Here is a 14,672-nt window from a genome sequence, read left to right on the forward strand (position 1 = left end):
TAAGTAGGGTTAAATAGAATCCCAAGGCATTCTATACATACATAAAAAACAGAGAAGATAGGACCACTGAAGGATAAAGGAGGGAACTTGTGCTTAGAGGCAGAGAATGTGGGTGAGATCCTAAGTGAATTCTTTGTGTCAGTATTCACCCAGGAGAAGGATATGGAGGATAGTTAGATTAATGTGAAGCATGCTCTTATGCTAGGGCATTTTGAAATGAAGAAAGAAGTGGTCTCTTCAAGAGCATTAAGGTGGATAAGTCTCCACAGCCTGATCGTACCTACCCCAGGTTATTGAGAGAGGCAAGAGACAGATTGCTGGGGCCTTGACCAAGATCTTTGTATCTTCACTAGCCACTAGAGAGGTCCCAGAGGACTGGCAAGTAGCTAATGTTGTTCATCTGTTCAAGAAGGGAACTAGGGATAATCCAGAAACTGTAGACCAGTAAATTTCACATCGGTGGTTGGGAAGCTATTGGAGAGAATTCTTAGGGATAGGATTTATGTGGATTTAGAGAAGCATGGCCTAATTAGAGACAGTCAACATAGCTTTGTTCAGGGCAGGTCACGTCTTACTAAGTTAATTGAATTTTTTGAGGATATGAGAAAGGTAATTGATGAGGGTACAGCAGTGGATGTTGTCTACATGGATTTTAGTAAGGCTTTTGAAAGGTCCCTCATGGTAGGCACATCCAGAAGATTAAGCTGCTTGGGATCCACGGTGATTTGGCTGCATGGATTCAGAATTGGTTTTGCCCATAGAAGGCAGAGGGTAGTGGTGGAAGGTTATTTTTCAGGCTGGAGATCCGTACTGGGGCCTCTGCTGTTTGTGATATATATAAATGACTTGGATGAAACTGTAGATGGGTGGGTTAGTAACTTTGTAGATGAAACAAAGGTTGGTGGAGTTCTGGATAATGTAGAAGGTGGGTCAAAGTATACAGAGGGATACAAATCAGTCGCAGATAGGGGCAGAGAAATGGCAGGTGGAGTTTAATCCATGTGTGAGGCGCCGCACTTTGGGAGATCAAATATTAAGGAAAAGTATACAGTCAATGGCAGGACCCTGAAGAGCGTTGGTGGACAGAGGGATCTTGGGGTTCAAGTCCACAGCTCCCTGAAAGTAGACAGGGTGGTGAAGAAGGCCTATGGCATGTTTGCTGTTATTGGTCAGGGAGTTTAGTACAAGAATCAGGATGCCATGTTACAGCTTTATAATTTTTTAGTTAGGCCACACTTAGTGAATTGTGTTCAGTTCCGCTCACCACATTAAGGAAGGATGTTGAGGCTTTGGAGAGGGTGCAGAAAAGGGTATTAGAGGGTACAACCTATAAGGAGAGGCTAGAAAATGCAGGGTTTTTTCTGGAGTGGTGGAGGTTGAGGGGAGACTTGATAGAAGTCTATGAAATTATAAGATGCATTGAAATGATTAACAGTCAGAATCTTTTTCCCAGAGTTGAAATGTCTAACATTAGGAGCGTGTAAGGTGAGAGGAGGAAAGTTCAAAGGAAATGCGAGGGGCAAGTTTTTTACACTGAGTGGTATTAGTGTGGAACGCACTGCTGGGGTGGTAGTGGAGGCAGATAGGATAGGGGCATTTAAAGGACTTTTAGAAAAGCACAAGAATATGCAAGGAATGGAGGGATATGGACCAAGGACAGGCAGAAAGGATTAGTTGAATTTGGTTCATGTTCAGCACAACATCGTGGGCCAAAGAGCCCGTTCCTGTGCTGTACAGTTATATGTTCTATGTTGTAAAGGGCATTAATAAGCCCTCTTCTTGAGTACTGTGTCCAATTCTGGTCACCCTGTTATAAGAAGGACATTATTAAGGTGGAGAGGGTTCATAACAGATTTACCAGAATGTTGCTGGGAAAGGGGAGTTTGAGTTATAAGGAGAGACTGGATAGACTGCAACTTTTTTTCCCTGGATCTTAAGAGGTTGAGGGGTGACTTTATAGAGATTTATAAAATCACGAGGGGTATAGATAAGGTGAAAAGCCTTATCTTTCTCTCGGGTGAGGAATTTCAAGACAAGGGGGCATATTTTTAAGATGAAAGGATTTAAACATGACTTGAGGAGCAATTTTTTTTTATACAGAGTTCATGTGTGGAATGAATTTCCAGAGGAAGTGGTGAATGCGGGTACTGTTACAACATTTACAACTTTTCCAGTTTGAACTCCATTCTCCACTTCTCCGCCCAGCTCTGCATCCTGTCAATGTCCTGTTGCAACCTACAACAGCCCTCCACACTATCCACAACTCCACCAACCTTTATGTCATCAGTAAACATACTAACCCACCTTTCTACTTCCTCATCCAAGTCATTTATAAAAGTGACAAAGAGCAGAGGTCCCAGAACAGATCCCTGTGGAACACCACTGGTCACTGAGCTTCAGGCTGAATACTTTCCATCTACTACCACCCTCTGTCTGGGAAAGGGGAGTTTGAGTTATAAGGAGAGACTGGATAGACTGCAACTTTTTTTCCCTGGATCTTAAGAGGTTGAGGGGTGACTTTATAGAGATTTATAAAATCACGAGGGGTATAGATAAGGTGAAAAGCCTTATCTTTCTCTCGGGTGAGGAATTTCAAGACAAGGGGGCATATTTTTAAGATGAAAGGATTTAAACATGACTTGAGGAGCAATTTTTTTTTATACAGAGTTCATGTGTGGAATGAATTTCCAGAGGAAGTGGTGAATGCGGGTACTGTTACAACATTTAAAAGATATTTGGATGAGCACATGAATAAGAAATGATTGGAGGGATATGGGCCAAGCACAGACAGGTGGGACTAGTTTAGTTTGGGATTTTGATTGGCAAAGATGTTTTGAACCGAAGGGTCTGTTTCCATACTGTATGACTCTGTGATGAGTTTTCCTGTCAACTGACAATGGTTTTGAGGTCATTATTAGACTTTTAATTCCAGGTTGTTCTTTCAGTTCCATTTCCACCATCTTCTGTGGCAGGATTTAAGCTCAAATTCCCAGAACATTATCTGGGTCTCTGGATTAATATCCTAGTGAGAATACCACAAAGACATCATTTCCCCTAACCCACTTAAAAACCCACTGAGAGTAAACATCAAGGGTGTCAAGTGTACAGAATGCTTTTCTTTAGGAGATTTCAATGTCTGTCATGAAGAGTAGCTTGATAATACTACTACTGACTGAATTTGCTAAATCATGAGCACATTGCTGGCAGATTAGGCCTGTGATAAATGGTAAAGGAGCCGACAAGAGAAACTTTTTCCTCAGTCTCTACCTGTTGCATATTTGTCTGTGAGAATATCAGAAGAAGTGACATTACAAAGTCCTTGAAAGACAAAGTCCTGCCTTCACACTGATTCTGCCCTCCATTGTATTTTGTGGTACCATTACCGTGTTAATTGGGATAGATTCTGAACAGATCCAGCAGGTCAAAATTGGCATGTTCTGCCAAAATTCCAGTAATAGTATTGAAGACTGAACCAGCAAAACTCCTCGAACTAGCGTTTCTCCAAAAAGCTGTAACCTACAGCTACAACACTGGCTTCTACCTAACAACATTGAAAATTGCCCAGGTATGGTCTGTCCATAAGCATTGCTGTCCCGGGAAAATGTTTTTGGCTGTCCATTCTATCTATGCCTCTCATCATCTTGTACACCTCTATCAAGTCACTTTTCATCTTTCTTTGATCCAATGAGCCCCAGCTCCCTCAACCTTTCTTCATAAGACATGCCCTCCAGTCTAGGCAGCATCCTGGTAAATCTTCTCTGCAGCCTCTCTAAAGCTTCCACATCCCACCTATAATGAAGCAGTCAGAATTAAACACGCACTATCGCCTGATGAAGGAGTGACCCTCCGAAAGGTAGTGTGCTTCCAATTAAACCTGTTGGACTATAACCTGGTGTTGTGTGATTTTTAGAATTAAACAAAATATTCCAAGTGTGGTCCAATCAGGGCTTTATAGACTCTTAAACTCAATCACCCTGCTAATGAAAGCTAACACACCATAATCTTTCTTAACAACCCTATTAACTTGGGTGGCAACTTTGAGGGATCTATGGATGTGGACACCGAGATCCCTTTGTTCCTCTACACTGCCAGGAATCCTGTCTTTAACCCTGTAATCTGCATTCAAATTTGACCTTCCAAAATGAATCACTTCACACTTTTCCAGTTTGAACTCCATTCTCCACTTCTCCGCCCAGCTCTGCATCCTGTCAATGTCCTGTTGCAACCTACAACAGCCCTCCACACTATCCACAACTCCACCAACCTTTATGTCATCAGTAAACATACTAACCCACCTTTCTACTTCCTCATCCAAGTCATTTATAAAAGTGACAAAGAGCAGAGGTCCCAGAACAGATCCCTGTGGAACACCACTGGTCACTGAGCTTCAGGCTGAATACTTTCCATCTACTACCACCCTCTGTCTTCTCTGGGCCAGCCAATGTTGTATCCAGACAACCAAATTTCCCTGATATTCCCTGCCTCCTTACTTTCTGACTATGCCTACCATAGGGAACCTTATCAAACACCTTTCTAAAATCCATATATACCACATCCATGGCTCTACCTTAATCAATGTGCATTATCACATCCTCAAAGAATTCGATAAAGCTTGTCAGGCATGACCTGCCCCTCAGAAAGCTATGCTGACTATCTCTAATCAAGCTACGCTTTTCCCAATAATCATAAATCCTGTCTTTCAGAATCCTCTCCAATAATTGGCGGCACGGTGGCACAGTGGTTAGCACTGTTCCCTCACAGCGCCAGAGACCCGGGTTCAATTCCCGCCTCAGGCGACTCTCTGTGTGGAGTTTGCACATTCTCCCCGTGTCTGCGTGGGTTTCCTCCGGGTGCTCCGGTTTCCTCCCACAATCCAAAAATGTGCAGGTTAGGTGAATTGGCCATGCTAAATTGCCCGTAGTGTTAGGTGAAGGGGTAAATGTAGGAGTATGGGTTTGGGTGGTATGCGGGTCGGTGTGGACTTGTTGGGCCGAAGGGCCTGTTTCCACACTGGAAGTAATCTAATCTAATCTAATTTGCACACTACCTATGTAAGACTGACTCGTCTGTATTTCCCAGGGTTATCCCTATTCCCTTTCTTGAACAAGGAAATGACATTTGCCACCCTCCAATCATCTGGTACTACTCCAGTGGACAGTAAGTCATAGAACATAAAACAGTACGGTACAGTATAGGCCCCGATGTTGTGCTGCCCTTTTATCTTACTCTATGATCAAACTAACCTACATACCCTTCATTGTACTATCTTCCATGTGCCTATTCATGAGTTGCTTCAATGCCCCTAATGTATCTGACTCTACCACAACTGCCAGTATTGCATTCCACACATCCACTACTCTCTATGTAAAAAAACTATCTCTGACGTCTCCCCTAAACTTTCCTCTAATTACCTTAAAATTATGCCCCTCATGATAGACATTTCTGCCTTGGGAAAAGGTCTCTGGCTATCCACTCTTTGTGCTTCTCAACATCTTGTACACCTCTATCAAGGCACCTCTCATCCTTCTTCTCTCCAATGAGAAAAGCCGTCAACCTTTGTTCATAAGACAAGCCCTCCAGTCCAGGCAGCATCTTAGTAAATCTCCTCTGCACCCTCTCTAAAGCTTCCACATCTTTCCTATAATGAGGTGATCAGAACTGAACAAAATATTGCAATTGCGGTCTAACCAGCAGTCTCTACAGCTGCAGCATAACCTTGCGGCTTTTAAACCCTGCTAATGAATAAAATATTTTATTCTGGGGGAAAGTGTTTTAACATCCTAGGGAGCCTGGTACAGCCAGAGAAGCTGCTATTCAAAAATATTTGAAGAAATAATAGGAGTCCTATGCAATCATTTTTCACCAAAATGATTGGTGATTACTGAAAGGTTGAGATTCTGTAAGCAGAAACAGCATGATGGTAAATCCAACTCCCAGTTTGTAGTAATTATAAAGAAGTTAGCAAAATCCTGTGAATTCAGAGACAAATTAAACAATACTGTCAGATAAAGACTTGTTAATTGACCATTAACTGAGCTTGCGTCAACTGTATAAATACTGTAGCTACAAGAGCAGATCTGAAGCTAAGAATCCTGCAGTGAGTAACTCACCTCCTGACTCCCCAAAGCCTGTCAACCGTTTACAAAACACAAGTCAGGAGTGTGATGGAACATTCTCCAATTCTTTAAAAAGCTCAGCACCATCCCAGTGAAAGGAAAATCAGACTAATCAGGCCTTGCCTCACTGAAATATTAATTAATCATCTTTCAGAGGATTGACCGAGTACATTTATCGGTTTCGCGAGTCATTTGATCACACAGTTCTGGTATTAGATATTGCAGGTAGACACAGTTCCTGATGATAAGGTGCAAGTGGTCCACTTACATAAACCAAGTTGCTGAACCCAAAAGAATGGATGTGGAATTTGGAATAGAAGTTTTTAGGAGTCATAGAGATATACAGCACAGAAATAGGCCTTTCAGCCCAATTCATCAATGCTGACCACATTTCCTAAACTGAATTAGTCCCATTTGCCTGTGTTTGTCCCATATCCCTCTAAACTTTCCTATCCATGTACCTGTCCAAATATATTTTAAACATTGTATTTGTACCCACCTCTACCATTTCCTCTAACAGCTCATTCCATATACACATCACCGTCTATAAGGTCACCCCTCAGCCTCTTTACACTCCAGGGAAAGAAATCCCAACCTATCTAGCCTCTTCGTATAACTCAACCCACCAGTATCGGTAACATTCTTATAAATCTTTTTTTGCACCCTTTCCAGTTTAACAACGTCTTTCTTATAGTATGGTGACCAGATATGTACACAGTACTCCAAATATGGGCTTTATCATGTCTTGTACAGTTGTGACATGACATCCCAACTTCCCATACTCATTGCTGTTACCAATGAAGGCAAGTGTGCCTTCACCATCCTGTCTATTTGTGACACCACTTTCGAGGAACTATGAGCCTGCAATCCTCGGTCTCTCTGTTTGACAACACTCCCCAGGGTACCACCATTAACACTGTAAATCCTCCCCTCGTTTGTCTTAACAAAATACTACACCTTACATTTATCCGAATTAAACTCCGTCTGACATTCCTTGACTGTCTGGCATAATTGATCAAGATCCCTAATGTCTTGCTGAATTTTTGTTCCTTAATCATACACAAGATTGCTTCACATGTAGTTCACTCAAATTTGGGAGTTTCCTAAACACCACTAGATTTTAAAAATAATAACTTTCCAATAAACCTTTAGCACTACATAGTGACAGGCACAGGGACGCAATCCTGACTGGTGCAAAAGAAAGAAAACAACTTTTGCAAGCTTGGGCTAAAGATTACAAAAACACATGATTAAATTTCACCAACGCAATTTAAATCTCCCTGATAATGAATTTTAAATCAACTATTGAGTGTGGGAGATAGCAGAAATTAATCAAGAGTCCTTTTGAAACTTTGGTCATATTAATTTATGGACTCGTTCTAAATTAGGAATTGAAAAACCCAATCTAACAAGCAATCCTATGTTCCCTCTCTCCTCTGCTTTCTTTAATTTAGTTATGATTTTATGATGAATAACTTTGGACAATCTATCCACTTTTTTCATCGATTTTATTAAAGTACAATACCATCCAAATGCAGCTGTTGTGGATAGCGTCATTGGAGTTACATCAAATACTGAGAGATACATTGTAAGTTTGCCAGACTATCTGGCTAACAGTGTCACTAACTTGGTTGAGTACCCAGCTGAGCTTAGTGTTCCTTGTCTGCTGTTTCACTTTGAAGCAGGGTTGAAGCCAAGAAACAAATCTGGGAGAGGGTGGAGGAGCACAACTCCAATGATGTAGCACTGCCCAAGTTTTTTTGGGTGTCAGAAATTCCACAAGCTCTCAACTATTTTATAATTAATTACTTCATTCAACCTGATGCATTCAGACTCAATGGAAAATGTAATGCTGAATTGTGCCCTTACTTTTAAACAGCACAAAAAGACTTCCATTTACCTGTGTTAGGTTCCCTTACAATCTTCTGTTTAACAGTTGCCTGTGCCACAGACAAGTTGTCTTGTCAATGAGGTTCTCATTGAAGAGGTAATCCAATATGGCAAAAGGAACAGACTCCAAACATTAAATATTACAAGAATTTTTACTCTAGATGGCTGAACCTTGGAATTGATTGAAGTTTCTATTTCTGTTGAACAATCTGCACTGACAAACCCACACAAGTGATGTTTTTGTCCAGTACTGAGGACTGTCTTCCTATAGAATCATATCCAACTAAGTCCAGAGAGTTTAGTTTCAGGTTGTCAGCATAAACAATGTGTCTCTGATGGTCTATAAAGAAAGACTTGATTTATTCATTCATTGTTGTCACATGTACCGAGATACAGTGAAGTGTTGTTTTACATGCTATACTGGCAGATTGGGAGAAAGTGAGGACTGCAGATGCTGGAGACCAGAGTTGAAAAATGTGGTGCTGGAAAAACACAGCAGGCCAGGCAGCATTCAAGGAGCAGGAGAATCAACATTTCGGGCATAAGCCCTTCTTCAGGAATGAGACATATACTGGCAGATTGTACCATACAAAGTCCATCAGGGTGGCAGAAAAGAGGTCAGAATACAGTGTAACAGCCACAGAGAAGGTGTAGAGAGAAAGAGACCAGAATTAACATTTGAGAGATCCATTCAAAAGTCTGATAACAGCGAGGAAGAAGTTGTTCTTGAATCTGTTCATATATGTATTCAAAATTTTATATCCTCTGTCAGCCAGAAGAGGGTGGAGGAGAGTATAACCAGGGTGGGAGGGATCTTTGATTATGTTGGTTGCTTTCTCGAGGCAGTATAATTGGATTCAATGGATGGAAGCAAGTTTTGAGAAGATTTCTAGCTCAAGCTGAGGTTTTGGATGTAGATTTGCTCACTGAGCTGCAAGATTCATTTCCAGACGTTTCAATACCCTACTAGGTAACATCTGCAGTGGGCCTCAGATGAAGCAATGCTGAAAATTCCTGCTTTCTATTTATATATTTGGGTTTCTTTGGGTTGGTGATGTTATTTCCTGTGGTGAAGTCACTTCCTGTTCCTTTTGTCAGGGGGTGGTAGATGGGGTCTAACTCGATGTGTTTGTTGATAGCGTTCCGGTTGGAATGCCATGCTTCTAGGCATTCTCATGCATGTCTTTGTTTGGCTTGTCTTAGGATGGATGTGTTGTCCCAGTCGAAGTGATGTCCTTCCTTATCTGTATGTAAGGACACTAGTGAGAGAGGGTCATGTCGTTTTGTGGCTAGTTGATGTTCATGTATCCTGGTGGCTAGTTTTCTGCCTGTTTGTCCAATGTAGTATTTGTTACAGCTCTTGCCTGGTATTTTGTAAATGACATTAGTTTTGCTCATTGTCTGTATAGGGTCTTTCAAGTTCATTAGTTGCTCTTATAATATGTTGGTGGGTTTGTGGGCTACCATGATGCCAAGGGGTCTGAGTAGTCTGGCAGTCATTTCCGAGATGTCTTTGATGTAGGGGAGAGTGGTTAGGGTTTCTGGACGTGCTTTGTCTGCTTGTTGGAGTTTGTTGCTGAGAAATCGGTGGACTGTGTTCATTGGGTACCAATTCTTTTTGAATACACAGTAGAGGTGATTTTTCTCTGCTCTGCGTAGTCCCTCTGTGCCGCAGTGATGCTGACAGGGGCGTGCCCTTCACTCCGCTTCCTGAAGTCAATGAGCAGCTCTTTCATTTTGCTGGTGTTGATGGAGAGATTGTTATCTTTACACCATGCTGCTAAGCACTCAGTCTCTTTCCTGTATTCTGTTTCATTGTGGTTGCACTTTTATATCCCACTTTACAACCTCAGAACATCACAAAGTGTCTACAACCACTATCCACCTATAGTAACTGTTGTAATGCAGAAGTTTTGGTAGTGCACCCACAGAGACACCTGATGCAGAAGGCAGTATCTGGTCCCAGCTCTTGCAGCCTTTATTCTGCTTGGCACCTGTAGTCAAACCTAATCCGAAGAAAACTCTTTGCATGTTACTGAAAGACCACAAATCTCGTTACAGAATATCAACATCAGCAAATATTTACTTGTGATCTGATACTACTTATGCAGTCTTGCTCAGCATCTATAGCCTGGACATTTTCTACGTCCCATTCAGACAGGGAGATGAAAGAAAGTTTAAAGACAGAGATATATTAGTCTTCCAAATATCCTTCATGTTATTATTTTGCCTGTTTCTCCAATTTATTTAAAACATTGACAAAACACACAGCAACTTCCACCACACCATAATATGACGTGTGAGAGGCTGGTTTCCATTTTAATTCAATTCAGTCTTGGCTCATTTCCTATGTCCCTGCTTGAAATATGACGAGTGAGTGATGTGCTCATTCCAAACCACAGATGGCCTCATAACAACGTTAAGTGGATACATGTCAGAAAAGCAATATAGAACTTGGGGTGGCATGGTGGCTCAGTGGTTAGCATTGCTGCCTCACAGCACGAGGGATTCGGGTTCAAATCTGGCCTTAGGTGACTGTGTATGTGTTTCTGCCACAGTGCTCTGGTTTCTTTCCATCGTCCAAAGATGTGTAGGTTAAGTGGTTTAACTATGGTGAATGAAGGGTTTTGGGGTGGGATGTGCACTTCAGGTTGGGATGCTGTTTGGGTGGGATCAGTGCAGACTTGATGGGTAGAATGGCCTTTTTCCGCACTGTACAGTGGGCAGTGCCAAATTTCCAGAGAAAGAGAGATTAATGTCAGACTCCCAAGGCATGAGAGTGTCAAATTTCCCAGGGTTAAGGAGGGAATGTCAGATTCTTGGGACTGCTGAGTGAAGTGTAAAATTTCCAAAGGCCCGTGAAGGATAGTTTCAAAGTTCCAGGATGGGGAGGGACTGCTATATTCCTGGGCTAGAAGAAAATACCCCATTCCTGGGAAGAGGAGAAAGTGCTAAATGACTGGGATGGAAATGGGAGTGTCAGATTTCTGTGGCAGAGGAGCCAAGTGTCAAAATCCCAGAATGAGAAGTAAAATGTCAGAATCCCAGGGGTTGGGAAGGCAGTTCTAAAGTTCTGGTGATGGTAAGTGAAGTCCCACATTCCTGGTGTTGGGAAAAGAGGTATCAAATTCCTGAATGGGGCAGAGTGTGTCTCATTCCTGAGATTAGGAAGGAGGTGTCAAATTCCCAGCAAAATGGCATTAAGTGTAAAAATTCCCAGGTGGGAGGACGTGGTGGAGAGTGTCACATTTCTGGATTGAAGGACAATGCCATATTCCCCAAATTCCTGTACCTGTTTAGGTAAATGTTAGATTCCTGTGGAGGGAAGTATAAAATTCCTGGGATGAGCAACAAAGTGTGTGTCAAATCCTATTGGAGGGGAATGTCATATTTCCAAGATGGGGAACAAAGAGTCACATTCCTCACTTGGGAAGGAACTGTAAAATTCCCAGGAGAGAAACCAGGCAATTCAGCCCATTGAATCCACACTGACCCTCTGGAGAGCATCCCACCCAGACCCATCCCCCTACCGTATCTTTGTAACCTTACATTTCCCATGGCTAATCCACCTAACCTGTACAGCCCTAGACACTATGGACAAGTTAGTATGGTCAATCAACCCAACCTGCACATCCTTGGGCTGTGGCCAGAAACTAGAGTGCCCAGAAGAATCCCACAAAGGTGTGAGGTGAATGTGCAATCTTCACACAGACTGTTGCCTGAAGGTGGAATCTGACACTGTGAGGTAGCAATGCTAACAACTCACCCATCATGCTGCCACAAAGGATGGGGAGTGATGCATCAAATTTCTGAAGGAGGATGGAGGATGTTTCATAGTTTCAGGATGTCACATTCCTGGGGATGGGGAGGATAGTATGAAATTCCTGTGAAGGTTGGTGTCAGTTTGTTGGGATTGGGAGAGATGTGGCAAATGCCTGTGCTGAGCAGGATGTGTCAGATTCCCATGAATGAGAGGAAAGTGTCTGATTTCTGGGGATGTCAAATTCCTGGAATGATGAGGAAAGTGTCAAACAAACTGGAACTGGGAAGGAAATATCAACTCCTGCGGATGGGGAGGGAAGCATCACATTCCAGTGGATGGAGAGAAGAATGTCAAATTCCTGGGACTAAGACCTTAGGAAGTGGTAGGCTTTTCTGTTCAATATGTGGGATTATCTGTCCTGGGTAAAACCCCTGAATCGGATTTCCAAATTCAAGTGAGACATATGTTTAACCAACCAGGAAATTAGATCCAAAGTAAAATCTTGTAGTTGCTGAAAATCATGTTTTTAAAGCTCCAGATCTTTTACAAATGACAACAAGATTGACCATTGATAGAGGAAACAAAAACTCTGAAATAACCCTCACCCCAGTGTTAAAATCATAGAGAGTTCTACAGCACAGAGAAAAGCCCTTCAAGGCCATCATGTCCCACTAGTCAAAAAACAATCACCTAACTATTCTAATCCCATTTTCCAGCACTTGGCTTTGCGTGCTTTGGCATTGCAGGTACACACCTCTAAATACTTAAATGTTGTGAGGATTTCTGCCTCGATCGCTCTTCCAGCAGTCAATTCCAGATTCCTGCTAACCTCTGGGTGGAAAGATATTCTTCCTCACATCAGTTCTTAACCTCTGCCCCAAGCCTTTAATCTATACCCACTGGTCACTGATCTCTCTATCAAACGGAAACGTTTCTCACTGTCTACACTATCTATACCCCTCAATTTTATACATCTCAATCACTCCCCCTCCTAAAACACAGTTTGAAACTTTAAGATATATTCTTGGTGTTGTACTGCAAACCAAACTCCATTCAAATTATTGATACGTGCCTGCATTATAGGACGGGAATTCCGATTGTAAGGCCGATCTCCTGGTTCAAAGAATGTTACACTGATGTATTGAAAAAATGCAGAACAAGGACATTATAGATACTCCAGGTCTGTTCTCTCTTGGAAAGAAGTGATGGAAGATGTTGAAAGCATTTTTAGATTTCTTTAAAAAATAATAATTGTAAACAAGTACAATGACAAAAAAGAAATCACCAAGCCTATCGACTCCTAACCAGTCTAATTTTTCTCATTTAAAGAGGGGTTTAACAAAGTTTTGAAATGTTCAGAGGTCTTTCAAGCCAACCATTTCGATAGTTAGTGGAAACTCTTCTTTATATTTGAATTAAAATGCCCCTTTTTTGCATTAATTGAATTATTCGGACCAGAAATGCCATTGAGGAATGGAGAGAAAGATTTCTCAGGGAGTTTGAGGAAAACCATTAAAAAGCTACTTAGGCAATAGAAGCTGCAGGGATCGAATTTGAGGATTTGGCTGCAGCTCATCTTTCTATGTGGGAAAACAAGTCAGCTTGGATTGTGCCTTCTTTCCACTGCTGGCAGGGAAAGCATTAGTCAGTGCGTCAAACACTACAATTAAAAGAGAAAAAAAACTTTGTATGCTTTAAAAATATTCGCTGTGCCTGAGCTGTCATTTTATAATGCTGTGGTCAGTAGGGCTGGCAGGCGTGACGACTGACAGTTAGACTTAAGAGCGAATAAATGCGAGCCTCTCGATTGTTCCTTGTCATGTGGCTGCAGCCGAAGGTTACTGACCTAGCTGGCTATTAGCTTGGGATCTGTTCAGCGTCCAGCTGCTGAGAACTCGCTGAACATGAGCCAGGAGGCCCCACCTGTCTGAGTTCCATTCCTCCTTACTGAGTTATCTAACGGGCTTTCAGTCAGGGAATAGAAGGGCAGCGCCATAAAATAAATTCTTTGTTTAACTTTTTGGACAAAGACAGTGTGATCTGTCGCTAAAGTATTTGTGAGCATCGAGCCATCCGACTGAAGCAGAGAGCTGACAGCATTCTCAAGGAAAGTTCTTTTAATGTCCAGCTGAACATGCTCCCTCAAGGCTTTGGGAAGAATTTGGCACACTGACAATGCTGCATTTGACAGGCTATGTGGAATAAGCTATGTAACTTGGCGTCAATGAGCCTCCAAAGACTATTCAAAAACAACTGGGGGTTCTTTAATCTGTGAAACACAAAGATTTCAGTGAATGAAATAAGACTCCTTGCTTTAACCTGCAAACATACTTACACAATACCTTATTGCCTGATTTTTGAAGTAATTGAAGTAATTATGTGGATTTATTTCTTCGTAGAAAGCGTGCACAGCAATTTTCTGATGTAAACTTGTCTTGAACCCTAGAAACATTCCTTGGAAGTTATCTTACCGCTTGGGTTTGTTCCACTTTAAATGGGTACAATGTGTAAGGAAACCACACGGAAGGCAATGGTGAATAAATAGTTCATTAGGCAAAGGCAGTCTCCTGAGAAAGTCGCGACATTTAACGCAGAACAAGTTGTGAGTTTTACAAAATTTTGCAAATATATTTTTCCACTCCAGCTCTGTGCAAGTTGATGAGACCACCTTTCAGTAACGTTTAACTCATTAGGATGCCAGAGTGCTACACAACATTCCCTTGAGGATCATTTACTTCAGCATGCGGTGTCCGCTAGTTCTCCCACATCTTAACTAAATCCAAATTGTGGATGCACAGGCCAGGCTAACGCTCCTGGGAGTTTCCTGTTGTCGGAGTTGCAGTCTTGCAGAGGTCTGGTCCGTTTCATCAGATAGTTCCATAAAGTCCCGTGGCAGTATTGGA

Source organism: Chiloscyllium punctatum, chromosome 33 (genome assembly GCF_047496795.1).
Source record: "Chiloscyllium punctatum isolate Juve2018m chromosome 33, sChiPun1.3, whole genome shotgun sequence".
Taxonomy (NCBI): domain Eukaryota; kingdom Metazoa; phylum Chordata; class Chondrichthyes; order Orectolobiformes; family Hemiscylliidae; genus Chiloscyllium; species Chiloscyllium punctatum.